The sequence below is a fragment of the Chanodichthys erythropterus genome, chromosome 4 (genome assembly GCF_024489055.1).
Source record: "Chanodichthys erythropterus isolate Z2021 chromosome 4, ASM2448905v1, whole genome shotgun sequence".
Lineage (NCBI taxonomy): Eukaryota > Metazoa > Chordata > Actinopteri > Cypriniformes > Xenocyprididae > Chanodichthys > Chanodichthys erythropterus.
The window spans coordinates 18,113,008-18,140,298 of NC_090224.1; the positions used below are offsets into that span (position 1 = coordinate 18,113,008).

Here is a 27,291-nt window from a genome sequence, read left to right on the forward strand (position 1 = left end):
ATTATCGACTGGTTTTCACAATGTCTTTCATTCCCTTCTCGGGCTCCCACCACCTCGGCCTCATCATTTTGCAGTCATTATGTCTTTTCAAATGAGTCTGAAACAGCTTTGTTGCATTTTGGAATAGAAAATGTATCTTTTATCTCTTTTTTAGCCATCTATCTGCCGTAATGCCGCCTGGATATTATGTGTCTCTAAAGTGAGCACTTCAGGTGACTCTGAAAGGGAACGGCTCAGTTACAGATCGTGTGGCTTTGTTTGGCTTGCTAGAAAAGGGGGGAAATGTAGGCCAGCTAGTGAACATGATTTCAGGGTACAAATTAAGGGTTAAAACTCCATAGATTCCATGACATTGATCTCTCTAGACATCCATGCAGGAGACCCAAATCCAAAACCCAAATCAATTTCATCCTATTAAAGACCCCCTGTGGTGAAAATCAAGTTTTTAATGTTGTTTATATGCTATGAGATGTTTTTAATATGCTTTAAGACAAAGCATGTGCAAATACATTTGTCAACACCATTGCTGCAGTGAAAAAAAGACCTGCGGTTTGAAATCGTCACAAACTACCTTGTAACCAATTACATCAACCATGTGCCGGCAGGTTTTAGCAAAACTTGCAGGGGAGTCTTAAGAGAAGCCAGGTTATCCCAGTATATTTTTCTGTTGATATGAAAAATCATGTAGCAATATGGTATGTGTATGATGTATATTACGATGTTATGATAAACTATACGTCTATCTCCACCGACGTTCTGAGTTATTTAAAGCATTTGTGATTGTTAGAAGGCAGCTGTCTGGCTCTGAGATGTTGAACAGGAACATGATTTGTGTAACATTAGCAACACATTATTAGCTGTTTGATAACGTAGTCAAGCAAAAGGGCAATCATATTAATTACCGTTATGTGTCATAGGTGTTGTAAAAACTGATACCATTGTGCAGTGTTTACCTCACTAAGTTGACCAAGTGGATCTCTGAGCTGGGGTGAGTAAGTGGAGGCGGGGCTAAATTGCATATTCACTGATCCATGTATACTAAATGAGGTGAGGGTGTAGAGTTACATTCACGCTATTTTAAGGCTTGAAGAATTTTTTTTTCACAGGAAAAACATTTAAATGTGTAATTTTGGTGATCAAAGATGAGTTTTAAGGGATAAAATTATTGACTACAGGGGGACTTTAAAAGAAAAAAAAAGATAAACCATATATATATATATATATATATATATATATATATATATATATATATAAAAAGAAGAACCTGGCCAAATAGAGACTCGCAAACAGATGTAGAGGTTTAACGCTTTACCTGTAGAGGTAACTATAGCAACAGCATGATGCCCAACAACTGAGCGCTGGAACCAGTATCAGACAAGTACATCAACAAAACAGAATACCATTTTTACATTTACATATCACAAAAACCCTCAGTCTTAAGCATTTTTATGATAGGGGCAGCTAAAGACAATCTGAGTTGTGCAACATGAACCTCAACAGATTGCGGCCCTTGAAAGCCATTGTATATTCGCACACAGCGTGATCTGCAAGTGCTCTTTATGTGTTGAGGGGGTGGGACCGGCTTCAGAAGCACGTGGAACAGATCGAGAAATACGTAGGCAGATGAGCGGCAAAACCGGAGGAGAGGGTCAAAGTTTTAGCTGAGACGGAGGAGGAAGAGGACAGAGGAAATTAGAGATTACAGGAGAACTTTATTTGGAGATGTTCACACTTCTGATGCTAATTCGGACACTTACATAAGACACAAACACATATTATACAGTGGACAGTTATCATATATAAACTGATATAATATAAAATGGATTGTTCTGGTCTTGGATGCTGGTCAAGCGTTTCAGTCGTGCTAATACACTTTGGTAACACCAAAGTGATTTTCACAGTGTGATTTCCATAATCACACTGTGTTCGTGTGAGCCTGGTTTCTCCCAAGGTTTTTTCTCCATTCTGTCACCTGATGTAGTTTGGGTTGCGACTGTTGCCTCTGGCTTGCTTAGTTAGAGACACTTAATATTCAGCCATATTATTGAGTTGATTGCACTGACACTGTTGGATGAGAACTGGACTGAGCTGGACGATGGCATCACTGTTTTCTCTAGAACTGCTTTAATGATTAAACGAACCAATTTAAATTAATTTTAATTTTTTTTTTTAGCAAAAACATGCCGTTTTTGTGTGAGTCCCTTTAAATGCAAATGAGCTGCTGCTCCCGACCCCTTTTCCAGAAGAGGGCGGAGCTTTAACAGCTCACGCTTCGGTTGCTCAACAACAACAAAACTGGAGAATCTCACGCAGCCAAAATGAGGATTGTCAGTAACGGTGTTCAGTCTTACACTGTTCAAACCGGAATCGGACACTGATGGAGAGACTCAGGAAGAAGTTACAACTTTTAGAATGAAACTGGACGTTTCTGATTGGTTAGTGGATAAATTTATGTAGTTGCTGTGGAGTTGATTAAATTCATCGACTAGCATGTGCCGTCATGTTTATTTTCGGTGCAAATCCAGTATTAAATTGACCCCTCGTTTGTGAAGCAGTCCGGTGTAAAATGACGGCAACAACACTCTACTACAACAACTCTTCCTCTTCTCTAAAGCAGCCCAACATGGCCTTTGTTGCATGTTCTCGGGGGCAAGGTTTATGTAAATTTTGGGGTTTGTGATGTCACCAACTCAGGAAGAAGCTTGTTGTAGTCCCTACCAGCCGTTTGTTGTAGTTCTTAAAAAGCGATTTCTGTAAAAGAAAACATCTCTCTTTGCATTGAAATTTGAGCGTCGTAACTATGCAGATGCTGATTATGCTCAAACAGCAACATTACACACTAACTAAAGTTAAAAAAGTGAAATCATAATCAAGGACCCCTTTAATAACTGACAATCTTTACAACAAAACTGAATCAACAATGATTTGACTTTATGTATTTGACTTCAGCTGAACAATGAATTTTCTTTAAGAGCTTCTGTACAAATTTTGTTTGCAAAATCATTCTCCTGTTATCACTGTAAAGCTGCTTTGAAACTATCTGTATTATATAAAGCACTATATAAAGAAAGGTGACTTGACTTTAAAATAACTCTGGATTCTACTGAAGTGTCCATTAACTCATTTACCAAAATACTGCTAAGCACAGAAGAGTCATACTAATGAGTGACGGGGATTGTGATTCATCCCAGTGAATTGAATCATAAGAGTCTGTTCACTAAAAAGACATTATATTTGTTCATTAATCCACTGACTGTTTCTGTAAGTCATTAAACCAGTAGGTGGTGAGTAATTTGAGTGAATTATTAATTCAACAGATCAGCACCAGTTCATTAAACAACCCTGGCTGTAATGAACTAACAACGAGAATTACATATTTAGCACAGCATTTATTAATCTTGATTTGTGTTCATTTATAAATATAACAGTATTCATTATTCAAAAAACATTGTTAATTAATACAAACGGTAATGTTAAAATGTAGAAATTAACAATGACCAACACTGATTATGTAAAAATATTCCTCATTGTTAGTTCACGAGAACTAATGTATACTAGACAGTGTTACCGATATTTTTTCATTTGGTAACAGTTTTATACAAAAGTATCAAAATGCATTATTATATGTATAAAATCTCAAAGTACAATAGTATTCGCACTATTGACTCAAGACTTGAGGATCATCCATTTAAAAAACAATGATGGACCAATAAAGAGAATATTGAGAAAGAGACAAGTCTATCTCAACATCTGCAGTACTCTAAATTGTGTAAAAAAGAAAAGAAAAAAAGAGCAGATCTCATTGAGAGCATTTCAAAGAGCTGTAAATGGTTAACCTCTCTCCACTGCGATGGTGTACTGATGAAAGATTTGAAGCGTACTGATTTCCGACAGTTTATCTGAAGCAAGCCGCCTACTGCAGCTGGATTATTCCTGCAAAACTCAAAACTTATTGAGGGAGATATCGGTGAAGATATCGCTCAGCTCAATCATGCGTCAGGCAGCACAAAGCCTCCGATGTCCCATTTTTATTCATTCACATTCGTAGCCGTTATATAAACTTCTTTCTGAATGACAAGTGAACTACAAACTGCTGGACTCAACCGCTACACCTACTCACCTGCTCAAAATCAGCGTTAGCTTGCCTATCGAGTCAGCAGGAGGGCAGAGGGAAACTCTCGTCTCCACTCTCTCGCACGCCATGGAAGGTTAAAAAGGCCTGAAACAAGTTCATAAAAAAATTAGAAGACCTATAAGATTAAAAGATGAGAAGAGAGGCGGCTTGGAGAATCGCCCGGAGCAAGTTCGCCCCGCAGACCTACATCAAGAAGACTCAATCTTTCAGGGGGAAATTAGACCTGTACTAAGAAGAGTCCAGGGAAGGCCTCTGCCTCGCTCCTTCACAGAGTGTCATGAATTGATTCAAAGACAACAGCATGTACCAGCCTCACTTCATTTAGACCTTGGATGAAAAAGGATACATGCCGATGAGCGGCAACCTCAGTCTTGTTTTCCCCAGGCGGCTGATTACGGTTTGATGAAACGGTAGCCGCAAAAACAAGGATGGACTGTGGCTCTGCTGACATTGTGTACTAACTGAATGGGATTAAATGACCATAAGTTTTATGGTCACAAATGAGTGATCATGGGAGTCACTACTTCATCTATGTTCGGTGCCCAAAAAAAAAAGCCCCAAAAAAATAAAATAAAATAAAATAAAATAAAGCGGAACTGCAAATTTATTGGCGTAATGATCAGGTATTATGTAAAAATATTGCTCATTGTTTTTATAATGGAGTAACAGTTTTATGAAAGCAATATGGCACTTAAGATTGACAGTCTTGCAAAATAAAATAAAATAAAATAACAATTATAATTTCATAAATAATATATAACATTTAATACATATAATATATAATAATATAATAAAACATTTTTCAAAGTTGTAAATAAATCAAAGATTATTAGAGTATGTTTCACAAGAAAATACATGTTCGGTGCACAAAGATAAGCCAAAAAAAACAAAAAATCATAAAATAAAGCGGAACTGCAAATATAGTTAGCTAAATGTAAACTAATGTATGCAAGTAAAATAAAATAAAATAAAATAAAATAAAATAAAATAAAATAAAATAAAATAAAATAAAATAAAATAAAATAAAATAAAATAAAATAAAATAAAATAAAATAAATTTAAATTAAATCAAATCACACATTGGTTGGTTACAATTATAATTAATATAATTATATTTATAATATATTAAATAATATATTATATAATAATATCATATATAAAAAATATATGATATAATAAAATATTTTTCGAACTTGTAAACAAAACACATTATTGGAGTACGTTTTACAAGAAAATACTATTTTAGTGTTTTCAATGTGTTATTTGCCATTTCATTGTAATTATTTGTGAAACATATATATTTGTAAAACATTCTGAGTGAATATTGTTTCTACAACAACTTTTTTTCCATGTAGGAGCATGCATGTATTTTGACTGAATAAGCTAAATCATCTCATCTCATATCATAAATCTCTCAGATACGTACAGTTATAAACTCAAAAGTTTGTGGCAATGCAAAAACATTCACACAGCAGAATATTCACAGAGATTAATGTACCTAAACCACAAGAATATAATGCTGGATGGTTTTACTGTCAGTCCCATCCGGCCCTCATAATAACAGCTGTGTTTGATAGCATCAGGCTCATAAACGTCTATCATTACAAACTAGCGGCAAACATCTTTCCTACGGTGAAGACTTATTGCTCACTATCATTTTGGTCAACATAAATGTCTCTAACTTTTCAGCTGATGGAATCATTGCCAAAATATTAACCAATAATATATGCTTCCATCCAATCAAATTCCAATACATAAGACCCAAATTTCCATTCTATTTCACTTAGATATGCAATTGGATCCGTTCAATTAACAAATGACTCATTCAATGTGTTTTGTAAACCAGTTGCAAACTGGCTCAAAAAGAATGATTCATTCATGAAATGGACATTACTACTCTAAGAAAACATGTTTGTTTTCTTTAAAATATAATCATTTTATCCACCACTGAATCAACTTTTCAGCTGAAATAGATAGAAAAAAAAAAGTAATATATTAACATGTTTCCATCCAATTTAATCCTGAAGCATAAAATTAAAGTATTATGCTTTAAATATGCTTAAAAAAACAGTGGATTAAATCACAGACTGGGAAAAACTCACATTTAGCGGTCCTCAGCACAACAGAACTGAATGAATGCACAAACACATATCTGATCTGACAAAAGCTGCTTTGTTGCTGCACATACAGCATTATTTGACACAGATTTCAAGAGCCCGTCTCCATAACATTCCTCTCTCCGATTGAATCAATAAGAAACTCTAACGTGTTTGACTGGAATGGGAAAAGCTCCGCTCTGAGTCTATCGATCAATAATTATGTCCCCGAAGGGTGTAAGATCTCAGACTCGAGTGTCACAGCACACGTGGCTTCACACACCGGTTTGATCTTGCGATGAAGGTACAGCGTGTTTCTATTAGCCAGCCTTGTCCTGATCTTATCCCACACCGCTCCTGATGGGTATAATCACCTTTTAGAGCGATTAGCAGTTCAGCTCATAGACTCTTGAGCCGTCACCACTCAATGAAGTCGCCTGCTTGACGGAAAGATATGCTTCCCTCCAGGTAATCCGCCTGCGGCAGAGACACGAACAAACTGAGACTGATCATTGTGAAATATGAGTCATTACTCGAAGAAAATAATCACAGCATCTTTCATCCAACCAAATATGCTTTCTGTGTGAAGTAGCATTAAACATTACCTGTACATATGATAAAAACTCATTCTCCTACACAGATTCAGTAGGGTTCTCACACAAAGCTATCATATGGCTTTAAAATAAGGCTGAATGAATTGGGGGGGAATCTAATTGTGATTTTTCTAATAAAAACTGATTACGAAGATGAGATTTAAAAAAGCCTCAAGTTTGATGTGCTTGTGTGTAGGGCTGCACAATTTGGCCAAAAACTATGGCCTAAAATAATGTGAAAACAGTGAAAATCATATTTTTATATGTAGTAGTAATAGTAGTAATTGTAATAATAATAAATAATAATAATAATAATAAATATTATTAATAATGTTAATAATGATAATAATAGCTTACAACAACAACAACAATTATTACAATTAATTATTACTATTATTATTGCTGTTGCTGATTTGGGGCCTGGAGAAGTTTTGACATGCCCTGACATTTGTGCTTTTTTCCAGTTGTTCATAAACATATAAATGACAAAAGTGTCATTACACTGTATTCAGCACAAACTAGGCTACAATAATATGTGAGGAACATGTATGTACATGTTTGTATTTTTGAAGGAACAATGTTTATGCATGGTTATTGAAAAAACAAAAAACTTAAGTCACTGAAATAAGGCCAAAAAAAGTATATTAAATCTGTGTTCACAAGACTTTTGGGCATTGGAGGTTGTAGACTAGAGTTTTTGCTTCAGAATTATGTAAAATTATGCTGCCTACTCCTTCATATAAAACAATATATTGATTTAGTTTTTGTAAGACACTTTTTGTCAAGAAACACAGTATGCGTGGAGGCGTGAATCTGCATGAATAATGGGCCATTTACACCTGAGAAGACAAAATAATCACATAATAATGACCTGAAATGACTTGCATATTAATGAGCCCTTTCAGTCAGGTAGGCTGTGAAAAAACCCTCTGTAATCATGTCTCAGCTCATCATAAACAGCAATACTGTGAAATATTATTACAATTTAAAATAATGGTATTCTATTATATTCTTTAAAATATAATGTATTCCTGTGATGCAAAGTGTCTGAACAGTTATGTTACCTCTATGGCATTTCATATAGTCTTTTAGCTTAAAAGCATGCACATTTGGAGAAATATTGATGGATTCTTATATATGTCAATTTTCTATACTGAGAAGTAATATTTATTGTCATCACTATGAGTGCTGGATACTGTGTTTTCAATTCATACTTGCAGCCGGAGGGCGCTCTGTACACCTTTAGGCCACAAATTCATATAAAGAATAAGAGGACCTTTCAGGAATTGTGTTTTCAATTCATACTTGCAGCCGGAGGGCGCTCTCTGTACACCTTTAGGCCACAAATTCATATAAAGAAGAAAAGGAACTAGGAACTAACGGCATGTCTTCTAGAGATCGCTAACCATGGCTTTAACATCCAAATAAACACTTTTCAAGACAATAAATACACGATTGAGACAATGCATACAAGTATTGCCTCTGAATTTGCCTCTGAATAGCGCTGGCTCCGTGGGCGTGGCCGCATTAGCGGGTAATGAGCTGAATCTCGGACTTCTGACATGGCTCTCTTTTCATATTACATAAACACAGAATGTTTGTTTTCGATTTGACTTGCACGATTTTAAACCTGACATTTCAACGTTTCTTTAGACATAAGTGTCATTTTTTTTGTCATTAGTATTCATAAGTTACAGTTCATTTTCTGAGAACTATCAGATTGGAGTTCGTTCAGAGGGAGACGAGAGATCACGCATCATGTTAGTTTTCTTTATTTTACAAAAAGCACAACATTGTGTTTTTACTCTGAGTGTACACAAATAAAAGAAGACATTCTATAGTTTCAGTTGATATATTACTTATGTCTCTATGACAAGGAATGACGGAGTATTTTAAGTCTGTTTTGCTGCAATGTGAAAAAAATTCTGCAAAACGCGCAGGCGCGTTTTTGGACCTCAGGGAGTTAAAGTATTAAATGATTTTACTGCAAAATAAAAATATAATAATAATAATTTTATTGTAGAGTACAACTGAATTCCTTCATTTTCAACTGTAAAACCATCAAGCCAGTATGGCCAGTATAATCTACAATATTTTTTTATTTTATATTTTACTTTATATTTTATTCTATTTTATTTTAGGAACAACATTTTTATTTTGGGGATGAACCACCTCACTCTATACAGCCAATCACAATGAAGATGTGTTATCTGCGAGCAATACTGATTAAACTGAGTCTCAGCTGAATGAACGTAAAGTAAGCACACTGTTGTGAAAATGCTTGGTTCTGCTAAACTGTAAGCCAGGAAGTCATATATGTTTAATTGCACCTATAGATGATTAAGCGTTATGATACATAGAGTAAATGGCATAAACAGATGATGCTCTTTCAGTTCCATTAGGAACGGCAGCGTCACTGCAAATCATTGATTGGTAGAACTCAAATGGCATTGTCAGAAAGAAAACAAACTACCCAGTGTGTACACACATGCATATGAATGAAGCAGCCACCCTCGCAAAAACTCTTTGTCAATCTCAGTTTACGACACTGGCATCGGCTGCAAGCCGCCAGAGGAGGAGGCGAAAGACATAGTCGGCAAAATTTCGATGTACAATCTGTTCGCCGGGAGGCGGAATCATGAAGAGAAATTTGCCTCTCAAATCCAGCCTCTGAGCGCACATGTCAATGCCATCCAAGCTGATTGCTTGGCTTTCACATTTGAATAGAATGAAGTGCTATGAAAACGGAGCGTGCTTGGCGCAGATGCTTGGAAGCTGAAAAAGCCCCTGAAAAATGGAACTGGAAGACAAGAAGGCAAAAAAAGCCCTCTTACAAAGTATTTAAGAGGTGTGGGTTTGCAAAAGAGCCCTCATCTGTCGCAGATGCTGAAAGATATTCATGAAAACAAGCTAACCTTCTTTAAATGTTTGTCCATGAGCAAATTATTGTGCTCCGGAGTACCATTAACCTCTCCGGCCTCTGAAGAAACGAGTGAAGTTTCACCAATGTGAACTTTGAATCGCCATTAACAGAAAGAAAAATCTGGATTGTCCATGGAATCTGTATGAAGGCCAAAAGACACAAAAGGCAGAGTGAATGAGAACGAGAGATGTTTTTTTACTATAAAGATAACTATCTGTTTCACTTTTCTAAAGGTGAAGTGTATAATTTCTGCACTGCTAGTATCAACAAAAGGGTTTAAAAAGGTTTCCCAAACCTCCCCAGTCCACCATTGGTTTAACAAACAGATAGTCCTGCCTCCAAACTTAACTCGTTGTTTCTGCAAATTTAACAAGTAAAAACATTTTATAAAGACGCGCTTCACCATTACGACCGATTCATCCGTTCGTCCGTCCTTCATTTTAATACACCTCAGAGGAGCGCGAGTCTCACTGTGCCGAAGAGATTGAGGGTCTTTCAGCGCCTGTGTTGGAATGCAGATCTGCAGGAAGTCTTGTCCGCGTGATGGCTTCCCCATCTGTCTGGCGACGACCACAGAGATGTGTAGCGCCTGTTGAACCCCAGCAGGCGGGTTTTACAGCCCCCCGGTTCACCTCATGGCCCATTAACATAGGAAAGCGAAAAATGCAGGCGTGCGTATTCCTGGTCCAAACATTCCTACACCTCCGCTGCTGTGTGCAGAACCTCACAGCTCAGCCGACTCTCGCATACCTGGCTAAAACGACTGACTAGGGCCATAAATAAGCAGCAGAGAGGGGCCGCAGCACTCACGAGAGGAGCTGAAAACACACTATTGTTCACATGTTTGAGGTCAATCAGATTTAACTAATAGTTTCATTCAGCAAAGGACGTATTAAATTGATCAAAAGTGACAGTAAAGACATTTATAATGTTATAAATGATTTCCATTTCAAATAAATGCTGTTCTATATAACTTTCTATTACTCAAATAATCCTGAAAAAAATGTATTACGGTTTCCACAAAAAAAAAAAAAAAAAATTAAGCAGCACGACTGTTTTCATCATTGATAATAATAAGAAATGTTTCTTGAGCAGCAAATCAGCATATTAGAATGATTTCTAAAGGATCATGTGACACTGAAAATTGGAGTAATGATGCTGAAAATACAGCTTTGATCACAGGAATAAATTACATTTTAAAATATTTTGAAATAGAAAATGATTATTTTAAATTGTGATAATACTTCACAATATTACTATTTTTATCGTACTTCTATTCAAATAAATGTAGCCTTGGTGAGATAGATAGATAGATAGATAGATAGATAGATAGATAGATAGATAGATAGATAGATAGATAGATAGATAGATAGATAGATAGATAGATAGATAGATAGATAGATAGATAGATAGATAGATAGATAGATAGATAGATAGATAGATAGATAGATAGATAGATAGATAGATAGATAGATAGATAGATAGATAGATAGATAGAAATATGATACAAAAAAAGCTTGTCAGTTGAAGTTTAATATAATTAAAATAATATTATATTTTAATTCGATGAATTAATCATACATCAAATTTACAATTTAAAGGCATTGTGGCAGGCGAGTAATTGCAGTAAAAAGCAGTGAATTGACAAAAAATGGCTTGAGAAGTCAATATATTAAACATAAATCTATTGCTAACATGCGAGCAGATGAAGGTGGTACTTCAAGCTTGAGTTCCTCTTTTGATGAAAAAGAAAATTATGCATAGTTCAGGGGGTATGATTAATTGCGTCAAATCTACCATATTTTTTTTCAATTTATTACACTTCGTTTGTTAAAGCATTATGCATTAACCCCAAAACTGACTGTATGTTGCCGTGAGCACATAAGGGCATCTGAACAGAAGCAGATCTCTTCCAAATCCTGCCGCAGTGACCGCACCGGCCGCACAACTCTGACCCACTTTAGCTTCAGCAATATCTGGCATTGCCAGCAGCAATTAAAAGAAATGACAACCATCACATCCTCTTCTGGTGACAGAAATATCCAAGACTTGTCCCCAATAGGGAAACATATTGATTTGAACATCTGAAATAAAACAAAGCGCTTTTCAAAATGGGTACAGAGGGAAATAAAGTGAAAAGAAAAATCCATGAGGGTCAAGAACATATGAAGGATATAAGGACACGAAGGATTCCTACACATGAGCGGATTTCAGTTAAAGGCATGTGCTGGATTCAATACCAGTTAAGCTCTATCAACAGCATGCTGATTATCACAAAAAATATATTTTTTCCTTTTTCTATTCCTTTTTTGAAAAAACTGCAGTTCCAATAACCCTTACAATGAAGTGAACATGGGAGAGCAGAGGGTTTAAAATTCAAAATGTGAAGCTTGGATTTAACATTACACAGAAGATTAATAATCTTCCATCATACTAGTCTCACTAGTCACATTAATTTTTATGACTATACATTTAAAACTGTGCTTTTAAATGTTTATTGTGTTGCCCTGTGCATTGTAAATGTACTGTAAACACAATTTTATTTTTTAATTTTTTAATAAAACTATAAAATGGGGTGTTGTCTAAAGAACTTAACTTGTAAATATTCCTTTAATGGGTCAACGTGATGCTCATTTTTTGTCTGGATTAATTAAGCATTTCAAAACTATTGCACTAGATAATAAAAAAATGATAATTATGACAATGACTTGAATACACTTCTTTTATGATAAACAATAATTTTGTGGGGCTTTAAAGAAAAAAAAAGTTGTTATGTTATGTTATGTTATGTTATGTTATGTTATGTTATGTTATGCTATGCTATGCTATGCTATGTGACTGTCCCGGGATTGTAATAAAGGGCAAAATGTTTAGTTAAAATAACATAACATAACATAACTTAAAATAACTTAAAATGAAATAAAATAAAAAAAACACAGTACATATAACATTTTGTTATTTATGTTGCTAGTTTGTTTTATGTTATGTTATGTTATGTTATGTTATGTTATGTTATGTTATGTTATGTTATGTTATGTTATGTTATGTTATGTTATGTTATGTTATGTTTAAGAAAACAAAGATTGTCATGTAACTGTCCCGGGATTGTAATAAAGGAGGGCAAAAAGCTTAATTACATTTTTTTTTTTTTAAATAACATTAACATAAAGGCCTGTACACAACGGGGCGAATATCATGCACGATTATCACCATTTAACACCTTGTGACTAAACAAAGGGCTCCAATGTGAGTGTGCACATCGATGCGAAAAACGGCAGGTGTAAAAGCGTCATTTTTTTAAAAAACGCCTTGGGTTTGCTTTTTGGTTTGATGTGCCACGTTAAAAACTGGCCGACCAATGAGATTGGTGCTTTTGTTCACGTGTCTGGAGCTGCTGAAGTTACAGTAAAACATGACTTGGTGGTGCTCAAGCACAAAACGGACTTGCCGAGCACATATTGATACCAAGACGACAAAGAGGAAGTAAGCAGACGAGGAAGACGCCACACCAATAGATGAGTATTATATGCTATTTTATTTCTGTATTTTTACTGTTTTTTTTTTTCTTTTACATTCAAGAAATATAGCTGAGAATGTCTATTTCATATTTCATTGTTTATTTGCTCTACTATTCAGGACAAGCGGCATATACTGTCAGAGAGTGAATTTGCACATTCACTCGACAAATCGCCAGTGAAAATCACTTGGGTATGAACACGAAAAACGCCTCGAAAAATGGCGATAGAACTGGCGATAAGCACACGATAATCGTCCCGGTGTGTACGAGGCTTAACACATACATAACATATAACATATAACATATAACATAACATAACATAACATAACATAACATAACATAACAACATATAACATATAACATATAACATATAACATAACATAACATAACATATAACATTACATAACATAACATATCATATAACATATAACACATAACATAACATAACATAACATAACATAACATAACATAACATAACATAAATAATAACATATAACATATAACATAACATAACATAATATAACATAAAATAACATAACGGTTATGTTATGTAAATTCCCTACAACCTATTATTGACTTCTTAAAAACAAAAATAAAAAAACATAAAAACGTTATATGAATGTTGCTTTTCTCTGGTAACCCCACAGCACGTTGGTCCTGCGGCTCTGATTTGATATTGCCACCCATCAAAATAGAAGGTGCTATTCCTACTCTCTCCCCACAAGCACATTTCACTTTTATTGTAGTATATTTCCATCAAGTGAAGTGCTGTGGAGGTCGAGGCAGAAGGTCAGCCATAGTGCAAACTTCTTGAGATTGTGGGCCTGACTTGAGAGCTGTTATATGCAGCACTGTGCAGTGTTCAGGATATGCTGTTAACTTGCCAGAAATTCAGACCATTCCTGTTTGATTGTTCTCGCTTGCCAGGCCTGGGATTCAAACCACGGGTATGTTTGGAATGGCATACTACCATAGCACTTGAACTATTTTTGAAGCAAACATTATAGTATGTCCACCTAATATAGTATTAGCATTGTCTGTATGTTTTCTGCATAGAATAGTAGTGTGACCTTCTACATTTGATGAATTAGCAAATACTATTATTATGCTAATACTGTTATATTTCACAATGCAATTAGGTATGTGCAAAAAAAAAAAAAAATCACTAGTTGTCACTATGTATGTACTAATATGTCACTAATATGTCATTAGTCACACCAATTGGACTTCTGTTAAGAGATTTTCTTGGGTTCAAAAGCAGCTAAACAAAGTGCAACCAAATGAGACAGAACGATACGTGGATTTAAACAATTTTACGGCATCTTTGTGAAGTATGTATCTCCTGCGACACTAGCTGCACCTAACGGAATTACAAAAATACAGCATATTTTACACATTTAGCTGTGTTGCTATGTGTCACGAGAAAGCAATTGAGTAGACTAACACTCAGTGTAGAGCGAATGTGAGCGTCTCACTTATAATAAACCCAGCCTACATATCTACACCGGGCGCATTTTTGACATGTCGTGCTACAAGTTTTTGAGGCTGTCTACACTGGACACATCAAAATAAACAATATAAAATGGAACATTTGTCTTTCTGAACATATGTATGATGATTGTATTGAAGCGTCCATAGCGCATTGCATCACATGACATGACCCGTTTAACCTTTGAAGGTCTAAATGCAGTGAAATGTACCCAAATCTGAGTTTTTATTCACATATAGGCATATCATGGCAGTCATGGTCCAACAGCGGCTAAACACCCACTGGCTCTTTCTGCTACAGTAGCCACGCCCCAAACTCACGCTATAGGTTGAGATGGAAAGAGATTGATGAATCTGAGCTGACTCAAAGTTTACACTTTTGGGGGAGATAAACCATAAGAAATAGTGGTCAATGACCAGTAAACTGGGTTAAGAGGAGAATGTATTTTCACATAAACTTACATTCTTCACCTTTAAAACGCATCACTGGTGGTGGGATGCTCAAAACCATAAAATGTCAAAAACGTCAATCTTAATGTTTACAGCTGTTGCAGTGCACTTTTTTTCCCAAAAGTACAACATTTATATAACAAGTGAGTACATCATGAATCCATCTTCCAAACTGTGTTTTTGTCTTTTCCTGAATCACTACGATACGCCTTTTATATTCAGGCTATTTTAGACCAAGCGGGACACCAACCACTGTGTGACTAACAGAGAGAAGTAGTGTCGGCTACAATATTCTTGGGCAAGATGCACGCAGTTTTGTTTACTACTCGCTAGAGCACCAAAAGTTACATATTGTACCTTTAAATTGCAACTTACATGCATTTCCAAGGTAATAACGGTATGCTACATGTTGAAACGTTTCGTTCACATAAAATTAGTATTCCACTTCCATTCTGAAAACAGCTTACTATTCTGTCTGTCTGCGATCTATCCACCCCCAACAGACACACATACACCCCCAATCAGCCCTCTAGACTGCATTATCAGAGAGCATTCACCTTACCTGCTCCTTTTCTACATTTCCTATTCAGTCTGTTACATTGACTGATGGCTGGTGCATCTATATTACAGACCTGAGGAGAGACAAGGCGATTGACATCAACGCTGAGCCAATAAAAACACAGAATCAGGTTAAGGGAAATCTCATAAACTCTGTGCCTCAGCTGAAGGTCAACAATCATGTATCTTAACGAGATGAAGCTTGATTGTCTGAAAATGGGGGTCATTTGGGAGTGGGCGGCCTCGGAGTTCAATGCCGCATATGTCGTCTCCATACCCAACTCCATCATGCTGTTCTCAAAGGGCAGATTTTTATAAAAGCGCAGCAATTCCTCTAATGGCTTTTATGGGAAAGCAGACAGGCGGGTCTGAAGATCTACTGAGGCCCACATCATCAGATTGAATAAGGTCAAGCTTAAAACACCCCAGAGGAAAAGAGCAATGATACAGACAAAGAAGTTAAGCTTTGACGTGTGACATCTGTGCACTGCTCTTCTGGTAATATATGATATTGATGTAAGAAGATATATGAAGATGCTATTTGAACTACGTAAACAACCAGCTATTATTTTTATTTATGAGCCATAAAAGTTTCTAAACAGTCATTAAATAGTATATTCTATTATTTACAGTAGCTGTCAAAAGTTTGGAAATTTTTTTTTTTTTTTTTATGTTTTTGAAGGAAGTCTCTTATGCTCTCCAGTGCTGTATAGATTTTTATTTTCTGTTTCTGTGATGTCAAAGCTGAATTTTCAGCATCATTACTCCAGTCTTCAGTGTCTTATCATCCTTCAGAAATCATTCTAATATGCTGATTTGCTGCTCAAGAAACATTTATTATTATTATTATCAATGTTGAGAACAGTTGTGCTGCTTCATATTTTTGTAAAAACTGCAAAATGGTTCTTGTAAATTCTGCTTTATGTATTCTTTGGTGAATAGAAAGCTCTAAAGAGCTATCAAAAATAGTTATCATAGGTGGCACAATTTCTACTAACATGGTAAAAGTTGTTAGGAAACATGCAAGTTGCAACAAGATTCAGTGTAAACTATGTTATGATGTCTTCCTTATATAAAGTCAAAGCCAGGGCAAAGACACAGTGTCCTAACTACATGTGACGCAATGCCGCGACACGTAATAAAAGGCATCTTTTCAATGTTAATCAGAGTTTTTGTGTTAACTGTTTCTCTTGAAGCCAATACGGAAGTGACAAACTGCAATTCATCGACTGGCTGCTAGGAACAGGCTCCAAAAGAGAAATCTCATTGAGCCCCATGTTAAAATGGCCAACTTTATAACAGAAAAAAAACATGTTTACAGCCTGGTACAAATTGTGGTTTTGGTCTATATAGCTAATTTTGCCCTTCATGACAGCTGTGAGGGGGGTGAATTTTTTATAACTCATCCGTTTAAATTATATTAAGCCTTAAAGTTCTGCATAATTAAGGGTGTGGTCAGTTGAGTGACAGGTGGATTGCCGTTGCTGTCACCACTAGCCATTTGTCTGCTGCCGTCACGTCACCTCAGCTCCACCCACGTCCCGCCCATTTTCTGTTATCCGGGAGTGACGCGCGGTGACGCACTGCCGAGATGGCAAAACGGTGTAATATTCATGAATTTGATTATGCGAGTGCTGGGAGCTTGCAGAGATAGCCCGCCCACACGCTCTTCTGATTGGCTGTGATTTTTGATCGACTATCGTGTCTCATAGTATCGTCTCGTCTAGTGTGGACAGACAAATTGTTTGTCGCTGGAATCTTATCACATCGCCTCTGGTTAGGACACGGCGTTACTCTTTTTCTTTGGAATTACTGACAACTCGGTTTTCAGGCAGTATTTAGCAGTCTCCCTTCCTGCACGAACTTATGCAAGTTTGTAACAAATTTGCATAATGTGGTCTTCAATGGCTGTCCTCAAACACTGTAGTTGTAGCTGAGACTGGAAGAGTTTGGATGGTGTTGTTGACATGTCGAGAAAACGCTGTTTTCTGTGCTGTGAAAGCAAATCTACTTTGCATGCACTTCAAAAGGACGAGGACTCACGCTCTAATTGATATGGTAAAACCGACACTATTGTTACATAGTAAGAGCTGAGGAAGCCTCTGCAGTTCAGATACGATAATGGGCATTTCATTTCAAACATGAACTGTAAGCAGTAGACCAATCACAACAGACATGGCCGTCTGACCAATCAGAGCAGTGTTGGCTCTTGGTTTGCAGAGATCAAATCTTTATTGAACTATTTCAGACACTGTGAGAAAAGTGCTGCAGTGTATATTATGAGAAAATGAAAGTGTTTTGTCACCTTGGATGCATATAACCTATTGAAGGACACCTCCAAAACAAAACTAGGAGCCTTTAAGAAAGTAAATGGGGTACATTTGACCTCCATGCTGACTAAACATGTCCATGCATTTCACACCTTTAAAGGAAGCAATATCCATAGAAATGGCACAAGGTCAGATATAGATTCTCAAACATTTCTCCACCTATAGAGTGTTGAGCATCTGTTCAGCACATGTAGCCGCTCTATAAATCTCACTGGAATCCCTTTAATGGCACCGCAAACCTAGCTAATGGATGTCGTGCTGGGGTGAAAAACGCTAACAAGAACCATCAAACCAAACATGAAGGCTAACCTCTCAACCTTCTGTCATACCTTAAATGTCATGGGGTTTTTCTGAGAAGCCCTTCAGCGTGTCACACCGCATCCCATAAAACACTTCATCAGCACCACGGCACGGCACCGCGTCCGAAACGCGTCTGTTCTGGGATCATTTACAGCATGAAACAGTAGTAAGGTCGACAGGAACCCAAGATAAGCAAACGGGCTGGATGTCCATCAAAATACTTATTTAGTATATAAAAGCACATGAATTGTGATTCCAGCAAACATGTCGGGAGTGTTACAGGAATTTCAGTCTCTTTAGGACTGCTTGCCTAAGACCCATTACGGTCTGATCTTTCCACTGTGTGTTTTGAAGGTGCTTTCGTGCCTCATTTCTGTGATTTTTCACACCCAAGCCCTCGGTCACGCTACAGGACAGGTAATACAGTCCGTACCCTCCATGATAAACGGCATATTTTCTGTTATAAAATGAAAAATGAAGAGCCCCAAAATTATGAAACGGTGCACTGTGTACAGTAGGCTGCGTTTTGCAATAGACTGCACAATAATTCAAGGATTTAGTGCAATTTTTTAATGAATTAATGAAAATGCATTTTGCCGGCACAACCAGCAATCACATGCATGACATTTTAATTTCTACTTTGCATATAAATAAAACGAACTAAATCTCATTTGTAGGAATATCACTGATATTAATCTTCATACGCATAATTGTATATTTTTATAGTAAAGGGCATCCGTTTCAATTTCCCTTTTTCTGCAGCAGTGAAAACTACAATAATCATGCCATAAGACCCAAAGCAGATAAAAAGTAGGAAATCTGTTCTCTTGTATTCAAACATGACATGAAACAAAAATAATAAGTATTATTATTATCATTATAAAATTACTGTAAAATTACTAATACTAATAAGCATTAATACTATTATTACTATAATTATTATTATCATCATTATAAAAATACTGTAAAATGACCAATACTAAGTATTAGTATTTTCATTATTCACAAAAAAGCATGTATAAGATATTGTAAAATTAATATTATAATAACAATAATAATGCATTATTATTACTATTATTACAAAATCTTATCTTATCTATCTATCCATCTATCCATCTATCCATTTATTTATTGTTTGTGAATGATTCATAGGTGCACATTATTCCAAAGAGAAAAATAAAAATATGTTACTGGATCAAAATCTCTTTTATATAAAACAAAATTTCATTAAAAATAAAGTAAAATACAATTTTATTACAATAAAATAAAAATTTAACTTGATTAAAATAAAATAATTTGATTTAAATAAAATAAAATGTTATTAAAAATAAAATGAGTGAATGAATGAATAAAATATTTTTATAAATAATAAATTTATTCAACATAAAAACATATTTAAAAATATTTTTACAAATAATAATAATAATAATTATTATTATTATTATTATTATTATTATTATTATTATTATTATACAATTACTGTAAAATTACTAATAATATTAATTATTATTATTTTTATTATTCACAAAAAAACATGTATAAAATAAAAATGTATAAAAACCATGTTTAAAATAAAATTAATATAATAATACACTATAGTATCACTATTATTACAAAATCTGAATCATGTAATAAAAATAATTATTATTAAATAGAATAATGCATTTTTGTGAAGAAAAGTAATAAATATATATATATTTTTTATTTACAGTACATATTGCAAAAAGTTTTATGAGTTTTACTCCATGTCTATTAGCTTTAAAGGCATTAATATACTAATATGATACTAATTGAATTTTCTGGGAAAACTGACCAAAAATACAGATGACTCGTCTTGTACAAATAATACACAACTTTGTCCAATCAAATGCTGCCTAGAATACTATTGGTCCCCTTACCAGACCAGCAACAGCCACAGTCACGAGAGATACACGAGTTGCCAAGGGACTTCAAAATGAACATTTTACAACATTGTCATTCCATTCAGACAGAGTACAACAGCAAACACAGTTTAACTGAAATGCATCTGCATGCATTTTAACGATTAACTGTTAAGTAAAGAGCAAAGTTGAACACAGGACACCGACAAACTGCTTAACCACCACACGCTGCGATAAACCAGCAAACGACTTTAATCCAAAGTCAAGTCAACAGCTGACAGTCTTGAGTGGCAGTGTGTTGAACTTAAGCACAAATTCCAAATATTAGACTGTGTTCTGACAGTTTAAATATAGCAGGTGTTTGAGTGACGGGGCGAAAGTGCGCAAAAGCAAGACAGATTGACTGGCAGAGTAAGAGGGCACCAGGGCCTTCGGAGATGTTACCTGTCAATGGGCAGCCAGAAAAGACGCTCCGTCTGTCTCGATCTCAGGACGCGCTGACGGGCCAAAGATTTGCCTCTTATTTAGGCTGTTATGACAGGTTAGTTTGCTAGAAAGTTCTCAAGTTCTCCCTCACACACGGAATGAGACTGAATTCATTCAGAAGATCTGAAGTGCCTGATTATGTTATTATGGAAATGTGAAAATGCCAAACATCGGTCCACGTCTGGTTCAAATGTCATGATATGTCACAGCCGGTTGAAATGCCTCACGGTGAGCCACTTCAGTTAATAAGATTACATGCTGGCTGAATTAATGAACAACTGAGAGCATACAAACTGGGAAAATCCATTTTGAAGCACGTTTAAACACCCTGAAAACAAGCGGACTTGCTAAGCGTGCACTCGCTGTAACCCTTCCCTGCGGCTCTAGCTCAGGTTAGCCGTGTCAAGGCACAGATCCAGGGATACTGTGTTCGACAGAGGCCACGATCTTTCGCTCGGTCATCCATAAAACAGGAGATGAAGTGGCCGGCTTAGCCGATCAATGACAGTGCAGGTGACACAGTCTCTGAAGTTGGTGAACGCTGACATTTGGAGAGGAAACGGGAACGTTCTCATCGGAGTCGACCTATCCATCAGCGCTGTCCTTACCCTTCAGTTTGTACTCTCAATCTGATCCGTTACACACAAGCTCATAAAAACAACATGAACTCAGCGTAGACCCTACTTGATTTCTTAAAGCAACAGTTCACCCAAAAATAAGCGTTATTTGGTCATTATTTACTTATATTCATGTCATTCTAAAAACAACAGCTGTCATTTTTTTTCAGTGGAACACAAAAGTAGAATAATGGCATACAGGCTTTGAATGATATGAATAAATAATCATAGAATTTTCATATAATATTTTCCTGATCTTATTGTGAATGAATCATAGGTGCACATTATTAGAGAAAAATAAAAATATATTACTGTATATATATATATATATATATATATATATTTTTTTTTTTTTTTTTTCTTATCCAGTAATATATTTTTTATTTTCTTTATATATTATATTATATTATATTATATAAAAATAATAAAATAAAGTTTTTTGAAAAAAAATAGGCTATTAAAATAAAAATAAAATGAATGAATGAATGACTATAAATAAATAAATAAATAAATGTGAATAATAAATGTATTAAAAATAAAAAAATATATATATATTTTACAATATTTATTATATATAATATTTATATATAAAATTATATATTAAATTATATATATAATAAATTAATAAAATAAAGTTTTAAAATAACTTATTAAAGTAAAATAATTTTATTAACATAAAATAAAAATAAAATGAATGAATGAAATATTTTTTATAAATAAATAAATGTGAAGAATAAATGTATTAAATATGTTTTGATATGATAAAATATTCGATTTTCTTTTCGTTAGAATAATATGCACTGATGAAACTACAATAATTAACAGCAAATTCTAAGAATGAACATGTCCAGGTCACAGTCAGCACAAAACTAAAAATAAATAAACAAGCATAAATACATACATTTATATAGTCTTAATGGACTTATTAATATATAGTCTTTGGACTGGTCGTTTTTAAATTCCACGCACTGAATCACACCAACATGCTACACCATGTCACCATCTGCACATAAATGCTGCATTCCCTGTAAAGAGCATGGCACTTGGACGCTTGCCTGGAATTCTCTGTAGTTCCCTATCCGTTCAGATGGTGTTTATGCTAAAGCACAGTCCCTAATGGGCCTTAAACAGTATGATGAGCGCTCCTGAGCGATGGTCCGCACGCGTATCTCCGTCTCACGCATTAGGCTCAATGGCTTGCGTGAGATGACATGTTTTGACCCCTGCTGTGTGCAGGTCCCCAGGGGGTGCCGCCACCATGGCACACGGATAACCCCGACCGCGCCAGAGATGTCTTAATCATGGGGAGAGAGGGTGGGTACATGGAGGTGTCAAAACACAGCAGTTTCTGGAAATGCAAATGAGTATGATATTCAAAAAATGAATAATTATGAGTTTGCACATCGTACAAGCCTCTCAGCTTCTTAAAAAAGATGAAGGACAAGCTATTTTGTGATTATTATCAAGCATTTTCACACTTTCTTTCAGCAGGCAACTTCATTTTGCACATAACGAAAGCAACAAGCGGTCCAATTGCATGATATTGCCTCCCAAGTAAAGGATTGAAATTTGCCATGAAAATTACTTAAATGAGCCTCAAATTGCAAACCGTTTCTGATATGAGTCTGAACACAACAGCAGTTGAATTGATGAGAAATTAAAAGACTCTGAAGGGCTCAAATGATTTTGGTGGTGCAATTTTCTCAGTGTTAGTTTAACATTTTACTTAGCGCAGAGACTCTCCAATTATGCAGTTCGGGGAGCACTTTAAGAAAACGCGAGGTGACCGGTGGCCAGCGAGTAAAATGACTTGTTAAGAGTAATGATACTTGATTTTCATTTCAATGCAGCAACCAACAATCAAGGCCATGCATCAGACCAGCCTCATTTTTATAACCTAATTCATCAAAACAAATACAACAGTCATATGAAAAAGACCCTTTTCACTCTCCAGAAGAAAATAGTCAATGTGAATTTAAAGGGTCCTTGATTATGATTTCACTTTTTTAACTTTAGTTAGTGTGTAATGTTGCTGTTTGAGCATAAACAATCTATGCAAAGTTACGACGCTCAAAGTTCAATGCAAAGAGAGATATTTTCTTTTACAGAAATCGCTTTTTAAGGACTACAACAAACGGCTGGTAGGGACTACAACAAGCTTCTTCCTGGTATGGTGACATCACAAACACCAGAATTTACATAAACCCCGCCCCTGTGAACATGCAACAAAGGCCATGTTGGGCTGCTTTAAAGAAGAGGAAGAGTTGTTGTAGTAGAGTGTTGTTGCCGTCAATTTATGCCGGACTGCTTCACAAACGAGGGTCAATTCAACGCTGGATTTGCACAAAAGATAAACATGACGGCACATGCTAGTCGATGAGTTGAATAAACTCCACAACAACTACATAAATTTATCCACTGACCATTCAGAAACGTCCAGTTTCATTCTAAAAGTTGTAACTTCTTCCTGAGTCTCTCCATCAGTGTACCAATGTAAGGCTGAACACCGTTACTGACAATCCTCATTTTGTCTGCGTGAGATTCTCCAGTTTTGTTGTTGTTGAGCAATCGAAGAACAAGCTGTTCAATCTATTTTGGAAAGGGGGCCGGGAGCAGCAGCTCATTTGCATTTAAAGGGACACACACATAAATGGTGTGTTTTTGCTCACACCTAAATAAGGGGCAAATTTGACCAGCTATAATAAATGATCTGTGGGCTATTTTGAGCTGAAACTTCACAGACACATTCTTTACTCACATTCATAATAAATCTGCCGGTTTCAGAGCAAAACGCAAAACTGTGACATTCTGGCAACCCACCAAAATAAAAGCTTGCTGATTTTAGGTTTGAAAATGTTGAAAATTCATATTAAAAAAAAGAGACAAAAACTAACTAAATAAAGTGAAATAATGCTGTTATTAATTATTTTATTTTTTATAGTTATTTTTAATGGGTCACACTATGTGCAGTGTGAGCACCGACCTGAATCTCCAGGTGCTCTCATGAGAACCAGACTGAAAAACTTTTTTTTAATTTGTGAATTGTCCTCAACGAATAAAGTAGGTTGACATCTCAACTGTTACCTTCACATGCAAATCTCTTATACTTCATATTCAAGAATACAAATCCATTATAAATCTGTAGGATTAAAAAGATTATAATCGGTACGACCGTAGTGAAATAGTACGTTGGAGGGAAATTCAATTTTCAGAGTTTTGATGCTATCTCAGATCTTTACTAAATGAAATGCACACAGATTTTTGAATATGTAGCAGATGTCCTGTCGCTACTATCATTCAGTCACCTTCAAAGCTGGATGTTTTTTCTTTCTTCCTAGGGACACAAAAGGATCAAATTTTGTGTTGCTCTTTTCATACAAAGAAATTACATTGTGAGCAGGGGCTTCAAACTACAGAGAACAAGAATTTTAATGAATAGAGGCATGCATTTAATTCTGTTCCTCCCACAGAGCATTCATTAGCTTCAAGACATTTGGAATATAGTGTATGAAACGTTTAATGCTACTTTTATGGTACGTTTCTGTCAGTTTTAGAGCATGACATCAACAGAAAAGAGCACCTAATTTTGTGTTCAACGGAAGCACATTAATAATAATGAAACAACTTTCATTTTTAGTTGAACTAAACTTCAAAATACATGTTGATGAGGTTGTTACCGCACCACGGATTCCAACAGCGCAAATTCTAATTAGGGATTATGACAAAATCTTGACCGCCAGTGGGCAGGGCTTAATCTTCAAACACACAAGACACTGACCACAAACAAAAAAGCTGTGCCGCTTCACTTGAGCCGGGTCAGAGCCGGTCACTGCGTACCAGTGATCAAAAAGCTCCACATCCCATTAGCCAGACCTTGCAGTGGGGTAACCCAATTAAATCAATTCCATTTAATCAGAGCGGGACGCATGAGCTGAGGAGGTGTGGCTTTCCTGACAGTCTAGTCGCATGTAATCCCGCCGCTTAATCACCAGAGCTGTGTCCACGGAGAACCGCTAATTGGAATGTGATGGAATTCCACTTACGATAATCAGGAAGCGTTGCAAATTGATCGACCTCTATGATCTGAAATTTGTAAAAGATCTCGCATGGGCCAACTGACTAGATTGGATTTGTACTGTAATCTTAAAGTATACAAAAATGTGTATTTAGTGATTTTTAAAATAAAAATATAAGTCCTACTTTTAAACTTTTTTCATAAAAATGTTAATATATATATTATATAAATTAAAAAAATTAAATGCACAAATTATAATTAATGTAAATGCACAGTTCCAATAATTAAATAATTAAAAAATAAAAAAATTTGCCACAAGAATTCAGGTAACATGAAAAACGTGTGATCATCCACACTTTCTTATACCCTAAAATGCTCTTATTCCAATGTAAGTAGAAAAAAAAAAAAAAAAAAAACAAATGGTCCAGACAAGTTCTATTAATACAAAAGGGAACAAAAACACACCACAGCTGTACACAGTCTGCAATAAATGAGCTAACTGATGTATCTTTTTGACAGGCACAAGGGTGTAAAGATATAAAATAGGATCTTTTGAGATATTGCGGTACCTTGGGTCTGAGCTGGATGATGATGCTCATCACAGACTAATGAGATCTTTGGAGTATACTCAGGTGTGCCTGCAAAGACAAAGAGAACAGGATCAGCAAACAGACAGACAGAGAGAGAGTATTGAAGACTGCAGATATAAGTACCAACTGTAACTGCTGTTAGACAGTGTGTTCATCGAAAAACTCTAAACTAAATATTCAAAACCACAATCTTATCCTAGGCAGTTGTACAGTCTATTGAAACAGGCAAAATATGGGCAGGACGTGCTAGTCCTTTTTTGTTTGTCTTAGGAGTACACTATCATATTCATAAGTTGAATGAGTATGTTTTATATATATATATATATATATATATATATATATATATATATATATATATATATATATATATATACAGTGCTTCCCACACATACTTTACTTGGGCGGGCCGCCCACGTATAATAACGGCCGCCAAAGTATATTTGGAGACACATTTTTACTTTCATTATTTTATCCTCTTATACTTTTATATCCGCGCAAGATAATGAGACCATCCGCGATCGATTAACTCAGGGGTACTCAACAGGCGGCCCGCGGGCCGCGTCCGGCCCATCAGCATTACATTTGTGGCCCGCATCATGCTACATATAAATGTATTTTTATTATAATTTGCGTTCAAAATTAGCGTGAGTATTACTTCGTTTTTTTACACGTACACAAGGGTAGGCGTATAGTGCACGTATAGTGTACGCGCGCAGCACAGTTTTTCTAACCGCAAAGAACAATATAAACTGAAGGCACTTTGCACGCGCGCATTGAATAGTTTTTGCACTAATTTAGTTTGTCCACAAGGTGTCAGCACTGAAACGGGCTGTTTTTTCAGTCTGAAAAGAAACGGAGAAGACAGAACAAGAGTAACAACAAACACCTACCGTGTTGAAGAGCGCTCGTTTGAGGGGATTAAAAGATACCAGCAACTCTAATTTTAAACAAGTACAAAGATATTTATTGTAATTATTTGAGCGAAAAAGACTAGACAAGCATTAATCTCTCTAGTGCGCATGTGTCGAGCACTTGTGTTCGTGAACGTCATCAAAGGCTCGAGACTGTGCGCGCTAGTAAAAAACAAAGTAACCTTATTTTTCCATGATGAAATGCAGTTGACATTCCTCAAACTTTTCAGTGTGTAAGTTGCCGAGCAGCATAAAAACACACCTTTTATTCTTAATGTCAATGTGTTATAAACAGAAAGCAAGCAGCGCTCCCATTACAGATCTGTCATCACATCATTGAGCTCACGGAGAATATCTGATTTATCATGTTTACAACGTTTGTCATAGTTAGATAATTCATAA

At 35.6% G+C, this 27,291-nt stretch overlaps 1 protein-coding gene across 2 annotated transcripts in view; it reads right to left on the reverse strand.

Moving 5' to 3' along the window:
* Positions 1-27,291, reverse strand: part of LOC137018552 (kelch-like protein 29) — a 307,293-nt gene that overhangs the window by 252,667 nt on the left and 27,335 nt on the right. For both annotated transcript variants that reach the window (XM_067383224.1, XM_067383220.1), the window contains exon 2: positions 25,958-26,026. The gene's annotated coding sequence lies outside the window, so the exon portion shown is untranslated. The remainder of the gene's footprint in view (positions 1-25,957; positions 26,027-27,291) is intronic.